At 38.7% G+C, this 24,930-nt stretch overlaps 2 protein-coding genes across 2 annotated transcripts in view; one reads left to right on the plus strand and one right to left on the minus strand.

The window, feature by feature from the left end:
- Positions 1-7,892, minus strand: part of CASP3 (caspase 3) — a 143,466-nt gene extending 135,574 nt beyond the window's left edge. The window contains exon 1 of the mRNA XM_053700253.1: positions 7,780-7,892. The gene's annotated coding sequence lies outside the window, so the exon portion shown is untranslated. The remainder of the gene's footprint in view (positions 1-7,779) is intronic.
- Positions 7,893-9,774: 1,882 nt separating this feature from the next.
- Positions 9,775-24,930, plus strand: part of PRIMPOL (primase and DNA directed polymerase) — a 377,464-nt gene continuing 362,308 nt past the window's right edge. The window contains exon 1 of the mRNA XM_053703874.1: positions 9,775-9,837. The gene's annotated coding sequence lies outside the window, so the exon portion shown is untranslated. The remainder of the gene's footprint in view (positions 9,838-24,930) is intronic.

The raw sequence follows: 24,930 nt of genomic DNA on the forward strand, positions 1-24,930 counted from the left end.
TCTGCCCTCCTTAACATCGCCGCCACCTACCTACAATTATTAACCCCTAATCTCCCGCCCGCAACGTCGCCGCTACTATAATAAAATTATTAACCCCTAAACCTAAGTCTAACCCTAACACCCCCCTAACATAAATGTAATTTAAATTAAACTAAATAATATTCCTATTATTAAATAAATTAATCCTATTTAAAACTAAATACTTACCTAGAAGATAAACCCTAATATAGCTACAATATAACTAATAATTACATTGTAGCTATTTTAGGATTTATATTTATTTTACAGGCAACTTTGTATTTATTTTAACTAGGTACAATAGCTATTAAATAGTTAATAACTATTTAATAGCTACCTAGTTAAAATAAATACAAAATTACCTGTAAAATAAATCCTAACCTAAGTTGCAATCAGCCAATCGTATTGAGCTTGCATTCTATTGGCTGATTGCACCGCTCCGGATGGATGAAGATTGAAGACGCCACCTGGATGAAGACTTCTAACGGATGAAGGACCTCCTCTGTGCACCTTGGATGAAGAATTCGGCTCAGCTGGGTGAAGACGACTCAAGGTAGGATGATTTTCAGGGGGTTAGCGTGGGTTGGGGTAGGGGTATGTGGGTTGTAATGTTGGGGGGGGTATTGTATTTTTATTTTCATGTAAAAGAGCTGATTACTTTGGGGAAATACCCTGCAAAAAGCCCTTTTATGGGCTGGTAAAAGAGCGGATTACTTTTGTAATTTAGGATAGGGCAGGGCATTTTTTATTTTATTAGGGGGCTTAGATTAGGTGTAATTAGTTTAAACTTCCTTTTATTTTTTTGTAATTTAGTGTTTGTTTTTTTTGTATTATAGACTATAATTTAGTTTAGTTTATTTAATTGTATTTTAGTTTAGCTAATTGTAGTTTTTTTTAAATTAATTTAATGATAGTGTAGTGTTAGGTGTATTTGTAACTTCGGTTAGGATTTATTTTACAGGTAATTTTGTACTTATTAACTATTTAATAGCTATTGTACCTAGTTAAAATAAATACAAAGTTGCCTGTAAAATAAATATAAATCCTAAAATAGCTACAATGTAATTATTAGTTATATTGCAGCTATATTAGGGTTTATTTTCTAGGTAAGTATTTAGTTTTAAATAGGATTAATTTATTTAATAATAGGAATATTATTTTGTTTAATTTAAAATTATATTTGTTAGGGGGGGTGTTAGACTTAGGGGTTAATAATTTTATTATAGTAGCGGCGACGTTGCGGGCGGGAGATTAGGGGTTAATAATTGTAGGTAGGTGGCGGTAATGTTAGGGAGGGCAGATTAGGGGTTAATAATATTTATTATAGTGGCAGCAAGGTCCGGTCGGCAGATTAGGGGGTAATAAATATAAAGTAGGTGTCGGCGATGTTAGGCGCAGCAGATTAGGGGTTCATAGGTATAATGTAGGTGGCAACGATGTACGGTCGGCAGATTAGGGGTTAAAAATTTTTATTATAGTGGCGGCGATGTGGGGGGGCCTCGGTTTAGGGGGTACATAGGTAGTTTATGGGTGTTAGTGTACTTTATAGCACAGTAGTTAAGAGCTTTAGATTCCCGCGTTAGCCCATAAAGTTCTTAACTACTGACTTTTTTTGTCGGTAGGAGTCTTGTCGGTAGAGGGTCTACCGCACACTTCTTCCAAGACTCCAAATACCGGAGTTAGGCAGATCCCATAGAAAAGATAGGATACGCAATTGGCGTAAGGGGATCTGCGGTAGCCTGGAGTCGCAATAAGGAAGTGAGCGTTAGACCCTTTCCTGCCTGACTCTAAATACCAGAGGGCGGTAAAAAGCAGCGTTAGGACCCCTTAACGCTGCTTTTGACGGCTAACGCCAAACTCTAAATCTAGGCGTATGTATGCCCACTGTCCGTCGTAGATTGATAAATCGACCCCTTAATCTGCAACATTGATAATTGCCATTTTATGAAGGAGGCAGCTATTTTAGACTATTGTCAGAGTGTGACAAGGGGTTAACCAAGGCATTTCCAAACTTTGCAGGCTTGGTTAATTTGATGTATACACTACATCCCATATATAGGATGCAGTGGGTACAGCAAATCTGTGATTCTTAAAAGATTGAAACTTAGAAGCCACTCATACAGCTTTTGTTTTGGAGCCAGGGAATAATTCTACAAAGAGGATGTATGTAGAAGAATTTAAAGTTAGGAACCAGAACTGTAAAAAAAGGCAATTATTCTGTTCTAGTTTGATCACCGTTTAGGAATAACATATGACTCATTCTGTTTATATTGTACCAAAGATTTAAAAAGATGATGACTCAAGCATTTAAACTGTATAGTCGAAAGCTCAAGATGAGGACAAGTATATGAAAGTTTATTTTATTCAATCATGAGGGCACACACAAAAAAACCCACAAACATACATATAAAAGTAGCAATTAATATAATAAAAAATGCATCTAAAGGTTAAGTGAAAGAGAATGGACAAGTTGAACAGGTCAACAACTTACATACTTTATATAAAAATCTAAGTGCACTCATCAAAACTTAACTCTGAATCACAAAAAGCTTAACCCCCTTAAAAAGGAATAGTCTAGTCAAAATTAAACTATTATGATTCAGATAGAGCATCCACTTTTTAACGCAACTTTCTAATTTACTCTTATTTTTTTCTTTGTTCTCTTGGTATTTTTATTTGAATTTAAGCTTAGAAACCGGCCTATTTTTGATTCAGCACCTAGGTAGCACTTGCTGATTGGTGACTACATTTAGACACCAATCAGCAAGCGCTACCCAGGTGCTGAATCAAAAATGGGCCAGCTCCTATGCTTACATTCTTGATTTTTCAAATAAAGATATTAAGAGAAAGAAGAAAAATTGATAAAAAGGAATAAATTAGAAAGTTGCTTAAAATTGCCTGCTCTATTTGAATCATGAAAAAACTCACTTAATGACCAAGGACGTACCTTGTACATCCTCAGGATTTTCAAATGCTGGAAGTTATCATGATCTCATTTGCGGGTGCGCGCAGGTGATCAATAAACAAGAAGTGGTGGAAGAGGGTGGTGGGAGGGGGTAATGTTGTCTCTAAACAAGAAGTGGTGGGAAAGGGATCTTGGAGGGGGTAGGGTATTGAGGGGGGGCAGCTACACTACAGAAAAAGTGGGATTTATTTAAAAAAAAAAAAAAAAAAAAAAAAAAAAAAAGCAGCAAATTTTATTGCAAAGTGGGTACTGGCAGACAGCTGCCAGTACCCCAAATGGTGGCAAATAGTTAGAGGGGGGAGAGTAAGTGCTGTTTGGGGGGGGGGGCTCAGGGAGGTTGGGTAAGGAGGAGGATCCTACACTGCAGAAAATATATAATTTAAAAAACAAACTTTATTTTTATACTTGCAGACTTTCTGCCAGTATTAAAGATGGTGGTGACAACAGTGATGTGGGGAGGGAAGAGAGCTGTTTGAGGGGGGTCAGGGAGGGATCAGGGGGTGGGATGTGTCAGGAGAGAGGCTGATCTCTACACTAAAAGAGAAAATTAACCCTTCAAGCTCCCTAACTAACCCCTTCACTGCTGGACATAATACAAGTGTGGTGCGCAGCGGCATTTAGCGGGCTTCTAATTACCAAAAAGCAATGCCAAAGTCAAATAGGTCTGCTATTTCGAGAAAAAAAAAAGGGATCCCAAATAAGCATTTACAACCATTTGTGCCATAATTGCACAAGCCGTTTGTAAATAATTTCAGTGAGAGACCTAAAGTTAGTGAAAAAGTGAATTTTTTTTTTTTTTTTTTTTTTAATCGCATTTGGAGGTGAAATTGTGGCATGAAATATACCAAAATGGGCCTAAATCAATACTTGGCAAAAAAAAAAAAATATATACATGTAAAGGGTTATTCAGAGATTACTGACAGATAGTGTTAAAATGTAACTGATGCAAAAAAATGGTTTTGAAATAGCAAAGTGTTACTTGTACTTATTGCCCTATAACTTGCAAAAAAAAGCAAAGAACTGTAAACATTGGGTATTTCTAAACTAAACTCAGGACAAAATGTTGAAACTATTTAGCATGGGTGTTTTTGGGTGTTTGTAGATGTGTAACAGATTTTGGGGGTCAAAGTTAGAAAAAGTTTTTTCCAATTTTTCTCATCATATTTTATATATATATATTTTTTAGTAAATTATAAGATATGAAGAAAATAATGGTATCTTTAAAAAAGTCAATTTAATGGCGAGAAAAACATTAAATAATGTGTGGGTACAGTAAATGAGTGAGAGGAAAATTACAGCTAAACACAAACACCGCAGAAATGTAAAAATAGCCCTGGTCCCCAACGGTAAGAAAATTGTCTGTTCATTAAGGAGTTAAAGACTAGTGACACACCCTGTATGTCACTGGTCTTTCTATAGAAGTGTGTTTCTAATAGCGAGTTCTATAGCAAGCAGGCAAACCCTCAATGACCAGCGATGTACAGGGTACGTCAGTCGTTAAAGGGACAGTCTACATCAGACTTTTTATTGTTTTAAAAGATAGATAATCCCTTTATTACCCATTTCCCAGTTTTGCACAACCAACACAGTTATAATAATATACTTTTAACCTCTGTGATTATCTTGTATCTAAGCCTCTGCAAACTGCCCCTTTTTTCAGTTCTTTTGACAGACTTTCAGTCTAGCCAATCAGTGCCTGCTCCCAGATTACTTCACGTGCACGAGCACAGTGTTATCTATATGAAATACGTGAACTAACACCCTCTAGTGGTGAAAAACTGTTAAAATGCAATCTGAAAGAGGTGGGCTTCAAGGTCTAAGAAATTAGCATATGAACCTCCTAGGTTAAGCTTTCAACTAAGAATACCAAAAGAACAAAGCAAAATTGGTGATAAAAGTAAATTGGAAAATTGTTTAAAATTACATGCTCTATCTGAATCATGAAAGTTTATTTTGGCCTAGACTGTCCCTTTAAGGGGTTAAAGAATTATTTTTTTTTTTAATCCCCCACAGCTTGCTACTGAATATTAAATTTGTCTTTTTCACTATCCACCAATGGAAATCCTATCAGTATGGATGACTTATGAAAGAAGTCAACAACATAGTGTGATTGTGTACGGTCTAGCGCTCTTCTATATGAATTGAGCATAATGAAGTTAGAATGAATGGATCTACAAAAACAATCAGAGTTAAGCTGTTACAACTCATTCAAAAGGCTCCCAGGATGATACAGGCAGGCGACAATGTTTTATATGTAGCTGCAGTCTTGTGCTCAGACAAGCACTAATGAAAGTAGAACTGTGGTATCACTTGTTTAGTAACCAGTTTTACAAAACCCAGGCCAACCTATTTGTGTTCGTTATGCTGGGGGAGTCAAAAGCTCAGTCTAAAGAGACTGTCACAAGAAACTGAGCGACTGATTATACATTCTCACTCCAACAATTTATATAAAATGTTTGTGAATGGTACTTGTACATTATGGGTTTTGATTTTAATTTAAAACTAGCAGAAAATGTTTCTGACAAGGACTATACTACTGACAGATTCACGTTTCCCCAAGTCAGACAAAGATTTGGTTTAATTTTAACTTTTTAAAATACAATTTATATTGCTCAACCTGTACATCTCAGCAACCACTGCTTGTTTTTCACCAAACAAGAGCTTGTACTGCAAAACAGAATCTATTTCCTATCATTTGTGCAGGCCCTTGTCTTAGATGGATGGGGAAACTGAATGGTACAAGCACCACCCCTTCTGCGTAGCAACCAGGGAAGCAATATCTTCCATTACCTCACCCTGTGACAGTTATGACCATGTGTGGATGAAACATATCTTTTAAAATGTGTATTACAGGAAATAGACTGAAATATCAGATGACTTGTGCAGTTAGTGTTCTGTAAGTGTTTATTTTGTAAAAAAAATTTTTTGAAGTATTAGCAAAGCCTGCTGGGTATAGAAATAGGTTAGGTTTATTATACTGGTTATTGAAATAACACATGGATTATTGACTGAAAACAAATCTTACAAATGTTAATCACACACTAATAAAATTAAAGGGATAGAAAGGTCAAATCTTAAATTTGCACAGGAGTATCACATTTTAAAATAGAATTTGTGCTATAAACTTCCACTGGCAAAAAAAAATACTACTAGTAAAAAGTCATTAATGTTTGTTAGCAGGATACACAAATTTGCATGGAAGCTTTGCCCTCACAAAAGCGCACTTCCATAGGCTCCAAAGGGAGCCTCGTTCTGATGCAAACAAGGCACAGAACCAAGCGCAGCAAAGAGGGCAAGTCGTGCAGCCATAGGCAGCACATTTAAAATACATGTGTATAAGCATTATCATATAAATTTACAGTGAACAGTTATTTTTTTTAAAATTAAAAGATGCTACTTTATTTTTTAAAATAATAATGGAAGCTTACACTTACATTTAAGGGGCAATTTTGAAACATTTTTAAAAATTAACCAGTGATCTGATCCCTGGTTAATTTTCAGAGCTTGTGATAGCATTGAACAGCCATTTGTAATGGCTGATTATCTATCGTGCACCCGTAAACAAGTGAATTTACCCGTTTATGGGCGTGCAATAAATTAGCGCTCCACTTGTAATCTAGCCCTAAGTAGGTTTCCATACACAAAGCATTGTTCACAATGCTTGCACTCTACTTGGTATTTATTTTTGACTTGGATTTACATATTGTAAATGCACAAATTGGATATCACTCTAGTATGTTATAATCAAACCTCAATAAAAATTAAGTAAAAAAACAAACACTCAGTAAATTACTATAAAAAAAAAAAAAAAAGGGGGAACGTTGATGTCTTTTAGTCATTTTGCATTTACAGTAATGTGACATGTTCCATAATGGTACTCTGATCCATAGGCATACATCAATATCATTAAACATGTAACCATATGAAAAGTAACTGTGCACAACAGCGTAACACTGTGGCAGCTTGTAAACAAGTGTAACGCTTATACAGCACTGAACCTCTACATAGCCTCAGAAGAATGTATACAATAATGTGTGGATGGCAGAGAATGCTATGCCATGCAGCTGTTCCAGACACGCCGAGGTAAGTTTAGATGTCCATTTTGTAAACCTCATTTACCCTCTGCATAAAAGAAATGGAATGTCCAACTAACCTGAATCCTCACTAAATATAAAACAAAGCACCATACGATTGTCTATGACATCAATCGTCTTACTAATGACATTACCAGATCTGACCTATGTTACTACAAAACCGATACAAAACTATACATAAAAGAAGAAACATTCATCTCTAAAGAAAGAACAACTACGCACAACCTTTGTCCGCTTATGTTGCGAAAAACAATTCGTGTTTACAGGCAATAACTGTAACAAGTTGCCTTACCTTGTAATCATGTGATCACTGCAGTTACAAGGGGAGAGCACCTTAGTGTTCACACAAAAAAACTCTAAACTTTCACTTTCAGCCCTACACCTACACTATCCACTTGACTTCCCGAATACCTTGTCACTGTCACATACGACTAAATCGAAATGTCACGTCCTAAGGATCTTGTAGGACAATACGTGAACCCATTTGCAGTTAGGAAACATTAATATTTTTAGAACACACACACATATACATATATATATTTATTAACAGTACTGACTTCCTTCCCCATTTACATAGTTCAAAAATAATACACACGACCATAACATGATCTGTCTATACTTACACTCACACATATATAATCGTGTATCAGAAAATTATAAACAAGCCATTTATTATCTATTAATGCTATATTGCGCACTTACCTGTAGATATACCTGCACGTACCAAGATACAGCTACCTATAAAACACACAGCAGTCACTTTATATTCTCACACCAGCACCACCACACCACTCTGTCCGCGCTTTGTGTCTGAAGCAGGCGAAAGAAAGTAAAAGGGGCGATGCCTTTTCCAGATTCGCGTTTTCATTGGCTGAGAGTTCGCATAACAACAACAACTCAGACGGGCAATGGCAAATGGCAATATTGCTTCGAGCTAGCAACTGAATAAAGAGAGCGTGCTAGCTGTGTAGCGTAAGAAACAAGTAACGTTATCTTTATCCAGCCAATTAGAAGCTTGTAAGGCTTTATTTATTTGAAAGAATTAAATCGGGCATTTTTTTGTCATATGGTTAACGTGGTTGCTAGGTGAAACAGCATAGTATTGCTTACCGATGCAATCTGTAAAAAGAAGGCCGATATACTACTAAACGGATAACGTAAAAAGTGGTATCTTCATACTATATATATATATATATATATATATATATATATATATATATATATATATAGGCTTACCATAATTTTTAGAGGTGAAACTGGGACCACCTGGTGCGGTGCCAGTGGGGGTGTGGTCAGGAGCATGGTCAAGGGGGCGTGGCAATTACCGATCCTTTTAAAGTAGTAGCTTTTATGTGTGTAATGTTTCGTGTATACTCTACCCTTCCTTAGTCAAACAAGTGAATCACACAGTTTAAATAGACCATAACACCACCCCCTAGTGAAAAAGGCACCGTTACATTGTCATGGCAAATAAATCATTCATCTATATCTCAGATGCTAAATAATGCCAAACATCAAGCATAATTATCACTTTATCAATTTCACAATTTAATATCTGCAGTGTAATATGTGTTTTATGTGTCTAATTAAGGAACAGAGCCAAATACTGATAAGGCATAAATACAACATTGAATGAAATAAGTAAAAAAGAAACACGTACCAGCTAAAGCTACTCTATACCATAATGCAGGAAGATTATAGCCAAAATGCTATCCTGCATGAAGTAAAGCAAGATCCACGCCAAAAATCCTGCCTGTCTGTACTTCCTAGTCATACCCATATGAATCCCCTAAAGGTGTATTACCGGCGATGTCACCAGGGGTCGGGGGGTGTTAAATTCTTAGAAAAATAAACCAAGTAGTACTACAAAATTAAAAAAAAACCTATGCTGCTCACTCAGCCTGTATTACTAAATGTAAACTTTGAAGGACACGAACGTTAAAGGGCCACTAAACCCAAATTTTTTCTTTCATGAATCAGATAGAGAATACAATTTTAAACAACATTCCAATTTACTTCTATTATCTATTGCTTCATTTTTTTAGATATCCTTTGTTGAAGGAATAGCAATGCACATGGGTGAGCCAATCACACGAGGCATCTATGTGCAGCAACCAATCAGCAACTACTGATCCTATCTAGATATGCTTTTCAGCAAAGCATGTCAAGAAAATAAAACAAATGAGATAATAAAAGTAAATTACAAAGTTGTTTAAAATTGCATACTCTTTCTAAACCGTGAAAGAAAAAAAATGGGTTTCATGTCCCTTTAAGCTAAGCAGGGCTGTATGTAACAAAGTACCAGTATCCAACTATGCTGGAGAGCCACAGTCCAGTCATTTTGAATAATGTGTCTGGGTTTCAGGTGGGCTGAAACCCAGACACATGATTTGAAACCTGGAGGTGTCGACCCTAGTGGGACAGAATGAACAACTGGGTGGGACACTGGGACAGCACCTCCAAACCGGGACAATCCCAGTAAAAGTGGGACTTCTGGTAAGCCTATATATATATATATATATATACTGCTAATACAGTTTATAGGGGTTTAATCTATTTTGTAGCATTATACAACAAGCTCAGGCATTAAGGCCTACATCTTAAAGACCGCCCAAGACTCAGCTGGCCAATCAAGTAGAGGCCGGCTCGCGCTCTGGGGGTGGGGTTTGCGCGCGCGGGTTATTATATTGCGGTGGTCGGGAAAGGTCGCTGTGATGTCAGTGGTGGTGAGCAAAGTGACGTAAACATAATTATTAATAGGTATGTTCTAGTAATTAACATGCAGAATTATATAACAAATAACATCACTAAAGACTTGCTTTACATACCAGCAAAAGGCGTTTAAAGTCCATTTCGAGAAATCCGAAAACACGGTTCGGTTCTCCTAATAGAAGTGGCAAATATGTTATCACAAATACTAATGTGGGTTTCTACTTGCGCGCAGATCATCAGATTAACACAATTTATAACCAGCCGCAATGAAAGTTAAGATAAACATACCCAGGTTTTAAAGAAGTTTTGCAAATTAGTAAAGTCTATTTAACTACAGTCACATTGCACAATTAAACAATATCATTTAAAAATTAAATGTTTTCTGGAAAATGCAATCTTTCATTTTATTTTCCTGTATCATGTGTCAGCCATACGCCAATCACAGACCAATATACTTGCACTGTGCACATGCTCAATAGGTAATAAGAACTTTTGCAAATAAAACAAATTGATAATAGAACTTAATTGAATTTTTTTTTTCTGAACACTTTTGCTGTTTTATGAAAGGTTTTGTCTTGTTCTTTCAATAAAGTTGCAGTTTTAAACGCTTTCTAAAACTATTTAATTTGTTTGTAGGTATATTAGAAAACATTCATACTGTTCTATGCACATGTGAAAAAAAACCGGCAGAATATAAAACTCAAATTTTAGTTCCCTATAACTCGTTTACTTATGTATTTTAATTATTTATTTTGGTAGCATTGCCAGACAGTAATTAAGAGATAAATGTAGCTCCCACACAGAAGCAGTAGCTTGTTCAGTGGAATTCAAAACCTTGACTTACATGTTCCCCGGTACTGAGATAAGCTGGAGTTTATATCTGTCTTTAAAAGGAAATGGAACTGTAACTGAACACAAAACTTAGGGGGCATGTGAAATATTAAGGAATCAGTTTCAAGTGCTTCAACATTTGGGCATCATGTCCTTTAATGATCTGAATCATGAAAGAAAAAAAATTGGGTTTCATACCCCTTTAACCAATTTGTCACAATCTAGCCACTCCAAGCAAGCCTGTGACTTAGTTCAGTGTGTGCAAGGGTTAACAAACACTCCCTAGTCTGTTCTACACCTAGAAAAAAATGCATCAAACTCCCCTTTACTGCTACCCACACTATACTATCTCTAAGCTGCCACCACTTAAGATTTATTAAGTGGGAAATTTTAAGAAAAACTGAGACTAACAAAGTAAAATCCCAGAATACAATTTAGCAAAAATTAATCTAACAAACACAGTATTAATACTATCAGTCTCTTTCAGTAACGTGGTTCAAATATTAGACAAAGGCAAAACTTAAAAAACAAATATTTATTATGAGCAAAAACAAGTCACAGTGCATTGATATAAAAAGAAACACTTAACAAACAATTCTTACACAAGAATTGAGGAGTAGTAAGTGACATACATGTTATTGACATAGAAACAGTATTAAAGTCAATGCATAGGAATTAAGGAAAACATACATTTCTTTGACTACAATCCTCCTTTTCTCCCCTATATAGATGATTTGGGCCACTCTTGGGTCCTTATTTGCATTAAAACAAACAGTGAGAGTAGGGGTAATATGATTTAAAAAACAAAACAAAAACATAAACATAATATTATAACGGCTTCTTGCACCAACAATTTTCATACAAGAGGGAGAGACATCAATTGCTATGGGTGTTAAATTATGAATATAGCCTAGTGCTAATGTGTAACAGCATGAATTATAAATTATATGGGGCACAGATATATCATGAGTCATCTTGTGATGGGATTACAAGGCTTAGGATGGGGATAATACATGTCACAAGCTGTGATGAGGGGGTTATGGGAAAGTAAATCCTTGAGCCGTTTGTTATAGCTGACCATACCCAAACAGTGTTAGTATAACTGCCTATTACACAAGATAATACTGTGTGTGAAGATGGCATCTGCTGTGTTAATATAATCTCTCCTAATGGTATTTTAAACATTATCCTAGACCAACCTTTTCTTATCAAGAGCAAAGTGAATCTTAGTAGCATCGCCCCCGTGGCCTCGGCCGCTGGCCACTAGGGAGGAGCTGGCAATAGTTCTTGCTTTGACAGAGGAATGAGAATGTAATTACACAAACGATATCGGCACCAATTTACTCCCAAAAATGTCTGTGAGCATATAACCACTGTAATTCTGATGTGAATAATGTGAATAATGTGAATAAGCTGATCGAGTCCGCTTCTTCACCACTCACCTCTACTTCGGGGCGCAAACGACAGTGTGAACGTGCTTTGAAGATAAGCCTTACCTCTCTCAGGCTTCAGAGTTTCCCAACACCACGGTACCTTATTCCGCTTGTGTGGTCCTATATGCGGACTGCAGAAAACAAACCAACTGCTCCGCTAGGTTGTGCTCAGTTTCCAGCCTCGAGGTTTTCCGGCGTCTGACGTCACTGTCTCTCCCCAATGCTTCAATTCTCGCGGGAGGTGCGTGGACTATGCTTACAGGAATGGTCACCTGTAACTCCGTGCAAATCCTCCGTTTCTTTAATGTGTAGCAGGTGTGACATTCATAACACAGTATAGCCAACAATATCACAACATCTGCAATATATTAAGGAAACATTTTCCAATGCTTAAGGCGGATGATGGGCTAGCTAGTGTCATACCCAAAGGCTGCAGATACGCCTTTAGAAAAGGGAAAAGTATAGGTAATATATTAGCACCCACTCAGTTGAGGCCAGATACACATACTCAAACCTCATCATGGCTAAGATACAAGGGCACATACAGGTGCAGTTACACACAGTGCACAGCGTGCAAGTACTTACAACAAGGTAATGGCTTTTCCAGCACAGCGACAGGAGAGCAGTTTGAACATTTATCTTGTCTAAATTGCAGAACCTCTTATGCTGTGTATCTCCTGACTTGTACTGAATGTGAAATTCAGTACACAGGACTCACGACGAGAGAAACAAGGGAAAGAATAAGGGAACACCTTACGAACATAAAAGCAGGCTAATTGACCACACCGCTAGTGCGGCATTTCAAGGAGAGGCACAACAGTAGCCCCAATCCTTGAAATGGACCTTAGTTGAATTGGTGAGATGTAAATCAAGAGGAGGAGATAGAGATAAATTATTGTCTAAAAGGGAGGCATACTGGATACACAGACTAAAAACAAGGATCCCTTATGGATTAAATTCAGAGTTTGATCTCATTAATTTTTGGGAGTAGTAATCCTTTGGTCTGTGTATCCAGCATCCTGAAGATGCTATTATCTTTGCATCATTATTTTAGTCTTTTTGACTAGTAAGATCCCTTTTCAATCCCTGTGTCACTGAGAAGAAAGTGACTTGATAAGTGAGATTGAGAATCCCATAAATTCTAAACACGGTTTATAACCTTTTTTCTTTTTTTCTTCCACGAATCCCCTTGGATTGGATTAAATCCTCTATATATGTTTTCACATTAATTGGGAAGTGATCAAATTTGGGGCATGAAACTTAGGTTATAATAAGGGATTGAAACAGACTTACACTATCTTTTCTATTCTTTTCTTTTCCTTTTGTGTATTGGCAATTTCATTTGTAATATCGCTTTTTTGTATATATGTATCTATTTTGCAATGTTTTCAAACGTATCAGGAAGTTGCAAATATTGTTATATGCATTATGAACTTATATATATATATATTTGTTGTTTCATACTGTTAATGTGGGTATATGGGTCATTTTGAGCTAAATCTAGTGAGCTTTACGGTCTTTAATCATTGTTTTGTCCAAGTTAGTATTAAACTCACTATGTGTCCATATATGCAATAAAGAGTTTAGACCTTAATAGGTGTTTTTTGTTCCGCCCCAGGTAAAAGAAGGGTGTAACTATTTTTAACCTATTAGCTGGCTTTAATTGATATTTAAGGATCATTAAGGCAAGTGACTGCAGCTACGATTACGGCCCTTGGAGCCGAAACGTGTCAGCAAGCAGTCCCTGGGGTGGAACATACACCTCTCACTTGTCTATGGAATGAAATTTGTTCAGCGATGAACTTTTAATGTTTTCTTCAATAAAGTTTTTGCAACATCTATCAGCTACCAGTGCATCCTTGAATCCCTCTATTGCTACACATTAGAGGAATGAGAATGCCTTATCTTACCGTGCACTTGTATTACATTAAATGCCCTCCAAGGGTCCCCCACATACCCCCAGAGAAGGCGCACATATTCATTGTAAGAACACAGCAATATCCTTAGTGTCTCCATCATAATTAGCGTCTGAAATATAACTTAAGGCAGACCTCATACATAATACCATAATATGAATAAATAAATGTAGGGTAACACTGCGTGGCAGCTAATATTATTATAATACAACTTTAGGCTTTTAAACATATTCATGCAAACTGATGCTAGACTATAAAATACTGACATATTGACAATGTAAAATAGACACTCTCAGAAACATCTTGAAGTGCAGCTAATCAGTAAAACCTTTAAATCAACCTAGTGAACAATGCTCTTAGTATTAAGTACCTTAATGATATAACTGTAGAAATAGCTGGTGAACAGTTCATGCCACGGGTTGCCAGAAAATCTAACTTTAAACTAGCTATAATACATTTGCCCTTTGGATGCTAGTAGCATCTTATTAAATTCAGCGTTCCTTCCAGAGAGGGCATCTGCAGGTTACCCTACCCCAGATCTAAAGATGCAAACATCGTAGGGAACAAAAACCTGGGTCCCGTCTGTCTTTAGTGAGCTTGAGCGACAATGGGGTCTGTGTGGTGGATGTAACATAGGAAGTCGCTCCATCAACTTCCAAAGAGTCGCCGATGCACTGCGGGTCGCATAGCCCTCCAGTTCCGGTTGGTACAGCTCCTCTTTAACGAAGTCCGGTCTCCTCCCTGCCGCTGGCTGCAACACCTTTCCTTTCATTAGCCATGGGGCCGGTTCTCCTGATGAGGATCCTCTTTGCAAGGTGATCTCTTTGGAATATTTTTCAAGCTGGGTTCCCTTCTTTTTTTTGCGAGGTGTCGTAGCGGCACTCTGTATTGCTTGCGGGCCCCTCTGTAACTGATGTGACACCGGGTGGGACGGGGGCATCATACCTCCGGAGCACACTGTTTCTGTTAGCTCATTCGAGGCAGGAAGCACCCGTAATATCAGATAATCATAAGGGGCTTTGTCCATCAGCTTTTTCATAAGGTGTTCAAGTCTTTCTAGGCGTGGGTCAGAGCATTGCATGAAACATTCTTCCGCCACATCCGCCATTTTCGATGTCAGCTAGATGCGTAGTCACTAAAGTTATAGTTTTAAATCTCTCCCTCTATGGATATAAAAGCCTTGCAATATTATGAGAGTTAGTAAGGCAAACAACTGCTGCCAGCACTGTAGACCCGGTGTAACCGGGGGGGGGGGGTCGTTACCTATGTATAGGCCGCCGCCTTAGGTCTTGAGTTGCCGAACTGTAGCCCTGATGTCATAAAAACAGGAATCAAGCTTTGTTATATATCTATTGTAACCACTGCGGCTGTTGTATGCTTATTTATAGGCTTGATTTGGCTGTTAAATGGTCTTTAATCGACAGATTATTGAGGTATCTTTCAGAGCTCTCAGTAGATGCGTCCTGTCAGGTACGCTGCTTGGACATTCCCCCCAAGCAAACAGTTTTTAAAATAAAAAGGAGAAATACAGAACCATATACTGTACTATCTTAGATGTCTGCGGCAGGGAGATTGGCAAGAAAAGACAGTTACTTGCGTTGTTGTTTCACAGGTTGCATTTAGAATGAGAAAATAAAGATCAAGGATCTGTTTGCAGCAATTTAATATACTCCAGTAAGTAAAATGGATTCTTGGGAACACATTCAAGGAGAGAATGAGTACAATGTCCTTTTAACAAAGGCTCTACATTTGTTTTAATGGTCTCCTTTCTATCTGAATCATGAAAGAAAAAATGTAGAGTACATATTCCTTTAAAAAAATATATATATTTTTGACAGTGTTCTGTTGTTTAGGACACTCTTTTTGGTTGCTTTTATATTTCATATGCATCCTCTCAATACATAGTATGAATTAAAACTAATACAAGGTTGTACATTTTTTTGTATTTTATTTTTTTATATTTTCTGTTCATTGTACTGTACATTTGTTTTTAGTATATTCACAATTTTACCCACTGGAGTGTATTAAATAGTTTACAAATGGCTCCTTTACATTTATGTTGTCATTTAAAATAGCTGCATTTCCTTTTCAGACAAATGCATATGCTAAAAACTAAAAATTATCAAACAAATATAAGCAATTTCTATATCTTGGCTCTTATCCCTGGGTAATGCTTACTAGTGAGAAGCCCTCTTCCAAAGGGTCGTGGACAGAAATGATCACTCTGGACCCATTTCCCCTATCCTCTTAGTGATGTCCACCCTTAAAATGTGGAAAAGGTAAAAGGAAAATAGGGAAGGGGTGCCTGGTAAGCATTACCTAGGGATATGAGCCAAGATATAGCAATTGCTTATATTTGTCTGATAATTTCTAGTTATCTTGGCCCTCCCTGGTAATGCTTCCAGTGAGAAGAGAATAAAGCGATAAAAAAAACTGTAAAAATCGGGGAGAAAAAATTTCAGTCAAACAAACGAAATGGTACAAAAAGTATAAAGAAGTTTTTTAAGGACACCACAGAGATAATACTTTTCAACAAAACTTTTCTGAAGAGGATTGTCGCACATCCAACTTATGAGATACAACAGTATGAGGACAACTCCGGACTGCTGCTTGACGTATCTCCATAGGTAAAGTATCTTCTTCCAAAGCTCATGATGTTGACACTGCCCGTGTAGAATGTGCCTTAAACCCAACTGGAACCGGTTGATTCTTCTGTTTGTTAGATTGTCTGTACTAGCCAACAGGCCAAAGTGGATTTTGCAGGAGCTTGTCCTTTTCATAAACCCTTTGGTACTACGAACAAACGATTTGTCTTTCTAATAGATTTGGTTATTGAAACGTGTAGACAGCACACCACTTTAAGTCGGTAAAATAGCTTTACTGCTGAATCTTGCATCTCTGGACAAAAATATGCTAACACAATGTCTTGGGATTTATGAAAATTAGAGACAACCTTTGGTAAAAACTCAGAAACTGTGCTAAAACAATCTTATCTTTATGGAAAGCGAGAGAAGGTTCCTTGACATAAAGAGTTTGCAATTCAGAGACTCGTCTTGGTTATGTAACAGCAACCAGAAAAAAAAAATTGTCTTCAATGTAAGAAACCAGAATGAGATCTCCCTAATGGGTTCAAAGGGTATTTCTATTAAAGTTTCCAAAACCAAAGGAAGATCCCACGTTTGATTGGCAGATTTGGTAGAATGCTGGATATGAGCCAAGGCCTGAAAGAATTGATGAACCAAAGGCTTCTGTGCCCACTTGTCTCCAGTAATGGCAGAGATACAACACCTGAATCTTCAGTGTTCTAGCACAAATACCTCTTAGGAAACCTTCCTAAAAAAATCCAAGGAATTATCTAATTCCATCTTGGCTGTAGAAACACTATGTTAAGTTATTCAGGCTAAATAAGAGTATTCTATATTCTGTAAAAAGTGAGCTTTTTTCTAGCCTGAAGTAAAGTTTGAATGACCGATTCTGATATATTCAGTTGTCTATAACGTGTGATCTCAGCAACCATAACGTCAGGTTCAAGCGTTGCAGGGCCAGATGCAGGATTGGACCCTGAGACAACATGTCTGGAGGCTGTGGAAGGAGCCACAGCGGTTCCACTGAAAGATGTAACAGCAGAGGAAACCATCGCTTGGGAGGCCAAAAGGGGATTACTGCCGCAAACGTTGCTTTTTGTCTTTGAGTTCTCCGGAGTACCTAAAGAGAAAGCATCCGTTCCCAAAGCTTGTGGTGTTGGCAAACAACTGTAAAACAGAGTCAACTTATTATTGTGACTGGAAGCTATCAGATCTATTTCCGGCACTCTCCATCTGTCCACAATCCGGAAAAGGTTTCTGTGCAACTGCCACTCTGTTTGTAAAAGAGGAACTCGGCTCAGATAATCTGCCTGAACATTCTGTAGACTGAGAAGGTGAGAAGCGGATAACCCCTTTAGATACTTCTATGTCGAAATGAAAATGGGCGGCACCTCCTTGAGAGCTTGAAGACTCCTTGTTCCTCCCTGAAAATAAATGTAAAACCTTGCCGTCCTTTTATCGGTCAAAACTTTTACTGAATTTCCCTGAAGTAGTTTTTGGAAAGTGAAGCAGTGCCTGATAGACTGTCTTTATTTCGACCTGTTACCAGATTATATATTTTCAGTGATTGTTAATTGGTTAAGATCTGCCAAGAGGGGCAGACAAGTTCTTTTAAAATAATCTGGTAACAGGTTGGTGTATTATCGCAATAATGTTACTCTTGAAAAAGTTTGCATAGAAGCAAACGAAATGCGTAGAGGAAAAGAGAATCATAAGCAGTTTCAGGTACATGCAACAAGGATTGCTTGTATCGTTCGAATCCAGGTGGTCCGTATAGAGGATCCAGTGAATGACGATTTCCTGACTATGGTTTGCTATATGTTACTGCAAAGTTTTATGCACACTTTTTAAAGTGTTTTTAACCATAATCGCTATATTAAAGTGTCTTTCTACCTTGGTTTTTGGTTTGTTGCGCCTTTTCTTCTGTTTTCTACATAGATATCAAATTTAGATGGACTACAAAACTGACAATGAAGTGGATTAGGTAAAGGAAAACTTTGAATAATTTCTCAGAAACATTAAACTGCTTTTCATTTTTTGAAAATTCTTCCAAATAAATATTCTTTATAGACTTACTGGAAAGGTTTCAACAGAATCTGTCTTAGATTTAAACCAGTCTGAAGACACAGAAGATTGTCCTTCCTCAACACCTGAAGTCTCTGATGCATTTAATAAATTCACATAATGTAGCAGTATCAAACACAGCAGTAGCAGCAGGATGATTTTAATGTATTGAAGAAGCCTTGCCCTCCGAATTAGTGTCAGAAAATGTCGCTGCAGTAGCACTTTCACCAAAAATTTTAAAAAAGTAATCTTTACATATTTTCTTATCTTGCCAACAGACCTTATCACATAATGCACATGCAGGCTTGGGCTCAGGTTTGAGCTCAGGCACTGGGCTAAAAAAAGAGTAAAAAAAGCTGCATATGAAAAAATTGTATAAAAAAACATACATTTCTTCTGTTAAGTGTGATCAGTCCACGGGTCATCATTACTTCTGGGATATTACTCCTCCCCAACAGGAAGTGCAAGAGGATTCACCCAGCAGAGCTGCATATAGCTCCTCCCCTCTACGTCACTCCCAGTCATTCTCTTGCACCCAACGACTAGATAGGATGTGTGAGAGGACTATGGTGATTTTATTTAGTTTTATTTCTTCAATCAAAAGTTTGTTATTTTTTTAATAGCACCGGAGTGTGTTATTCCTTCTCTGGTAGAATTTGAAGAAGAATCTACCAGAGTTTTTACTATGATTTTAGCCGGAGTAGTTAAGATCATATTGCTGTTTCTCGGCCATCTGAGGAGAGGTAAACTTCAGATCAGGGGACAGCGGGCAGATTATTCTGCAAAGAGGTATGTAGCAGCTTTTATTTTCTGACAATGGAATTGATGAGAAAATCCTGCCATACCGATATAATATCATGTATGTATATTTTACATTTGAGTATTCTGGGGAATGGTACTTCACTGGAATTACACTGTGTATATAAGACTTTAGCCTATTTGCAAGCAACAGGCTTTTTAATAACTCTTAATTTATGTTAAACGTTTTTGCTAGAATGTAAAATCGTTTTCATTTTCTGAGGTACTGGGTGAATAAAATGTTTGGGCACTATTTTTCCACTTGGCAGTTGCTTGATCTAATTCTGACAGTTTACTGATCTCTCTCACTGTTGTGTGTGAGGGGGAGGGGCCTTTTTTTGGCGCTTTTGCTACGCATCAAAAATTTCAGTCAGAAGCTCATTGTTTTTCCTGCATGTTCCGGTTCATCTCTACAGAACTCAGGGGTCTTCAAAACTTGTTTGAGGGAAGTAATCTTCACAACAGAGCTGTGAGATTGTAGTTGACTGTGATAAAAAACGTTTATTCTTTAACTTTTTTTTCTGTCATCAGGGTTAGTTATCTGTGCTAATGGGAACAAGCCTTTGCTAAATTGTGTTTTGTTTTACAAAGATTGATGCTGTAACCTTTTCAGTTTATTGATTTCAACTGTCATATATCTTTCTGTGCTTCTTAGGCACAGTACGTTTTTCATTGTATTTTACTTGAATAATATTTCCAAGTTGCAAGTTTAGTTGCTAGTGTGTTAAACATGTCTGATTCAGAGGAAGAGACCTGTACTATTTGTGCTAATGCCAAAGTGGAGCCCAATAGAAATTTATGTACTAACTGTATTGATGCTACTTTAAATAAAAGTCAATCTGTACAAATTGAACAAATTTCACCAAACAACGAGGGGAGAGTTATGCCGACTAACTCGCCTCACGTGACAGTACCTGCATCTCCCGCTCGGGAGGTGCGCGATATTGTGGCGCCCAGTACATCTGGGCGGCCATTACAAATAACATTACAAGATATGGCTACTGTTATGACTGAGGTTTTGGCTAAATTACCAGAGCTAAGAGGCAAGCGTGATCACTCTGGGGTGAGAACAGAGTGCGCTGATAATGCTAGGGCCATGTCAGATACTGCGTCACAACTTGCAGAACATGAGGACGGAGAGCTTCATTCTGCGGCTGACGGTTCTGATCCAAACAGATTGGATTCAGATATTTCAAATTTTAAATTTAAGCTGGAAAACCTCCGTGTATTACTAGGGGAGGTGTTAGCGGCTCTGAATGATTGTAACACAGTTGCAATACCAGAGAAAATGTGTAGGTTGGATAAATATTTTGCTGTACCAACAAGTACTGACGTTTTTCCTATACCTAAGAGACTAACTGAAATTATTACTAAGGAGTGGGATAGACCCGGTGTGCCGTTCTCACCCCCTCCGATATTTAGAAAGATGTTTCCAATAGACACCACCACACGGGACTTATGGCAAACGGTCCCTAAGGTGGAGGGAGCAGTTTCTACTTTAGCTAAGCGCACCACTATCCCGGTGGAGGATAGCTGTGCCTTTTCAGATCCAATGGATAAAAAGTTAGAGGGTTACCTTAAGAAAATGTTTGTTCAACAAGGTTTTATATTGCAACCCCTTGCATGCATTGCGCCGGTCACGGCTGCAGCGGCATTCTGGATTGAGTCTCTGGAAGAGAACATTAGTTCAGCTACTCTGGACGACATTACGGACAGGCTTAGAATCCTTAAGCTAGCTAATTCATTCATTTCGGAAGCCGTAGTACATTTAACTAAACTTACGGCTAAGAATTCCGGATTCGCCATTCAGGCGCGCAGAGCACTGTGGCTAAAATCCTGGTCAGCTGATGTAACTTCTAAGTCCAAATTACTTAATATACCTTTTAAAGGGCAGACCTTATTTGGGCCCGGTTTGAAAGAAATTATTGCTGACATTACAGGAGGTAAAGGCCACGCCCTGCCTCAAGACAGAGCCAAACCTAAGGCTAGACAGTCTAATTTTCGTTCCTTTCGGAATTTCAAAGCAGGAGCAACATCAACTTCCACTGCTCCAAAACAAGAAGGATCTGTTGCTCGCTACAGACAAGGCTGGAGACCTAACCAGTCTTGGAACAAGGGCAAGCAGGCCAGGAAACCTGCTGCTGCCCCTAAAACAGCATGAATTGAGGGCCCCCGATCCGGGATCGGATCTAGTGGGGGGCAGACTTTCTCTCTTCGCCCAGGCTTGGGCAAGAGATGTCCAGGACCCCTGGGCGCTAGAGATAATATCTCAGGGATACCTTCTGGACTTCAAATACTCTCCTCCAAGAGAGAGATTTCATCTGTCAAGGTTGTCAACAAACCAAACAAAGAAAGAGGCGTTTCTACGCTGCGTACAAGAACTTTTGTTAATGGGAGTAATCCATCCAGTTCCACGGTCGGAACAGGGACAAGGGTTTTACTCAAATCTGTTTGTGGTTCCCAAAAAAGAGGGAACTTTCAGGCCAATCTTGGATTTAAAGATCCTAAACAAATTCCTAAGAGTTCCATTGTTCAAAATGGAGACTATTCGGACAATTTTACCCATGATCCAAAAGGGTCAGTACATGACCACAGTGGATTTAATCGATGCTTACCTTCACATACCGATTCACAAAGATCATTTCCGGTACCTAAGGTTTGCCTTCCTAGACAGGCATTACCAGTTTGTAGCTCTTCCATTCGGATTGGCTACAGCTCCAAGAATCTTCACAAAGGTTCTGGGTGCTCTTCTGGCGGTACTAAGACCGCGGGGAATCTCGGTAGCTCCGTACCTAGACGACATTCTGATACAAGCTTCAAGCTTTCAAACTGCCAAGTCTCATACAGAGTTAGTACTGGCTTTTCTAAGGTCACATGGATGGAAGGTGAACGAAAAGAAAAGTTCACTCGTTCCACTCACAAGAGTTCCCTTCCTGGGGACTCTTATAGATTCTGTAGAAATGAAGATTTACCTGACAGAGGACAGGTTAACAAGACTTCAAAGTGCTTGCCGCACCCTTCATTCCATTCAACACCCGTCAGTGGCTCAATGCATGGAGGTAATCGGCTTAATGGTAGCGGCAATGGACATAGTACCCTTTGCACGCTTACACCTCAGACCACTGCAACTGTGCATGCTAAGTCAGTGGAATGGGGATTACTCAGACTTGTCCCCTTCTCTGAATCTGGATCAAGAGACCAGAAATTCTCTTCTATGGTGGCTTTCTCGGCCACATCTGTCCAGGGGGATGCCATTCAGCAGACCAGACTGGACAATTCTAACAACAGACGCCAGCCTTCTAGGTTGGGGTGCCGTCTGGAATTCTCTGAAGGCTCAGGGACAATGGAGTCAGGAGGAGAGTCTCCTGCCAATAAACATTCTGGAATTGAGAGCAGTTCTCAATGCCCTCCTGGCTTGGCCCCAGTTGACAACTCGGGGGTTCATCAGGTTTCAGTCGGACAACATCACGACTGTAGCTTACATCAACCATCAGGGAGGGACAAGAAGCTCCCTAGCAATGATGGAAGTATCAAAGATATTTCGCTGGGCAGAGTCTCACTCTTGCCACCTGTCAGCAATCCACATCCCGGGAGTGGAGAACTGGGAGGCGGATTTCTTAAGTCGTCAGACTTTTCATCCGGGGGAGTGGGAACTTCATCCGGAGGTCTTTGCCCAAATACTTCGACGTTGGGGCAAACCAGAGATAGATCTCATGGCGTCTCGACAGAACGCCAAGCTTCCTCGTTACGGGTCCAGATCCAGGGATCCAGGAGCAGTCCTGATAGATGCCCTGACAGCACCTTGGGACTTCAGGATGGCTTACGTGTTTCCACCCTTCCCGATGCTTCCTCGATTGATTGCCAGAATCAAACAGGAGAGAGCATCAGTGATTCTAATAGCACCTGCATGGCCACGCAGGACTTGGTATGCAGACCTGGTGGACATGTCATTCTGTCCACCTTGGTCTCTACCTCTGAAACAGGACCTTCTGATACAGGGTCCTTTCAAACATCAAAATCTAACTTCTCTGAAGCTGACTGCTTGGAAATTGAACGCTTGATTTTATCAAGACGTGGGTTTTCTGAGTCAGTTATTGATACCTTAATACAGGCTAGGAAGCCTGTTACCAGAAGGATTTACCATAAGATATGGCGTAAATACCTATATTGGTGTGAATCCAAAGGTTACTCTTGGAGTAAGGTTAGGATTCCTAGGATATTGTCTTTTCTACAAGAAGGTTTAGAAAAGGGTTTATCTGCTAGTTCATTAAAGGACAGATCTCAGCTCTGTCCATTCTGTTACACAAACGTCTGTCAGAAGTTCCAGACGTTCAGGCTTTTTGTCAGGCTTTGGCCAGGATTAAGCCTGTGTTTAAAACCGTTGCTCCACCATGGAGTTTAAACCTTGTTCTTAATGTTTTACAGGGCGTTCCGTTTGAACCCCTTCATTCCATTGATATAAAGTTGTTATCTTGGAAAGTTCTATTTTTAATGGCTATTTCCTCGGCTCGAAGAGTCTCTGAGTTATCAGCCTTACATTGTGATTCTCCTTATTTGATTTTTCATTCGGATAAGGTAGTTCTGCGTACTAAACCTGGGTTCTTACCTAAGGTAGTCACTAACAGGAATATCAATCAAGAGATTGTTGTTCCTTCTTTGTGCCCAAATCCTTCTTCGAAGAAGGAACGTCTACTGCACAATCTGGACGTAGTTCGTGCCCTAAAATTTTACTTACAGGCAACTAAGGAATTTCGACAAACGTCTTCTCTGTTTGTCGTTTACTCTGGTCAGAGGAGAGGTCAAAAGGCTTCTGCTACCTCTCTTTCTTTTTGGCTTCGTAGCATAATTCGTTTAGCTTATGAGACTGCTGGACAGCAGCCTCCTGAAAGAATTACAGCTCATTCTACTAGAGCTGTGGCTTCCACTTGGGCCTTCAAGAATGAGGCCTCTGTTGAACAGATTTGCAAGGCTGCAACTTGGTCTTCGCTTCATACTTTTTCCAAATTTTACAAATTTGACACTTTTGCTTCCTCGGAGGCTATTTTTGGGAGAAAGGTTCTTCAGGCAGTGGTTCCTTCTGTATAAAGAGCCTGCCTATCCCTCCCGTCATCCGTGTACTTTTGCTTTGGTATTGGTATCCCAGAAGTAATGATGACCCGTGGACTGATCACACTTAACAGAAGAAAACATAATTTATGCTTACCTGATAAATTCCTTTCTTCTGTAGTGTGATCAGTCCACGGCCCGCCCTGTTTTTTAAGGCAGGTGAATATTTTTTAAGTTATACTCCAGTCACCACTACACCCTTGGCTTCTCCTTTCTCGTTGGTCCTTGGTCGAATGACTGGGAGTGACGTAGAGGGGAGGAGCTATATGCAGCTCTGCTGGGTGAATCCTCTTGCACTTCCTGTTGGGGAGGAGTAATATCCCAGAAGTAATGATGACCCGTGGACTGATCACACTACAGAAGAAAGGAATTTATCAGGTAAGCATAAATTATGTTTTTTAAAATAAC

The sequence above is a fragment of the Bombina bombina genome, chromosome 2 (genome assembly GCF_027579735.1).
Source record: "Bombina bombina isolate aBomBom1 chromosome 2, aBomBom1.pri, whole genome shotgun sequence".
Taxonomy (NCBI): domain Eukaryota; kingdom Metazoa; phylum Chordata; class Amphibia; order Anura; family Bombinatoridae; genus Bombina; species Bombina bombina.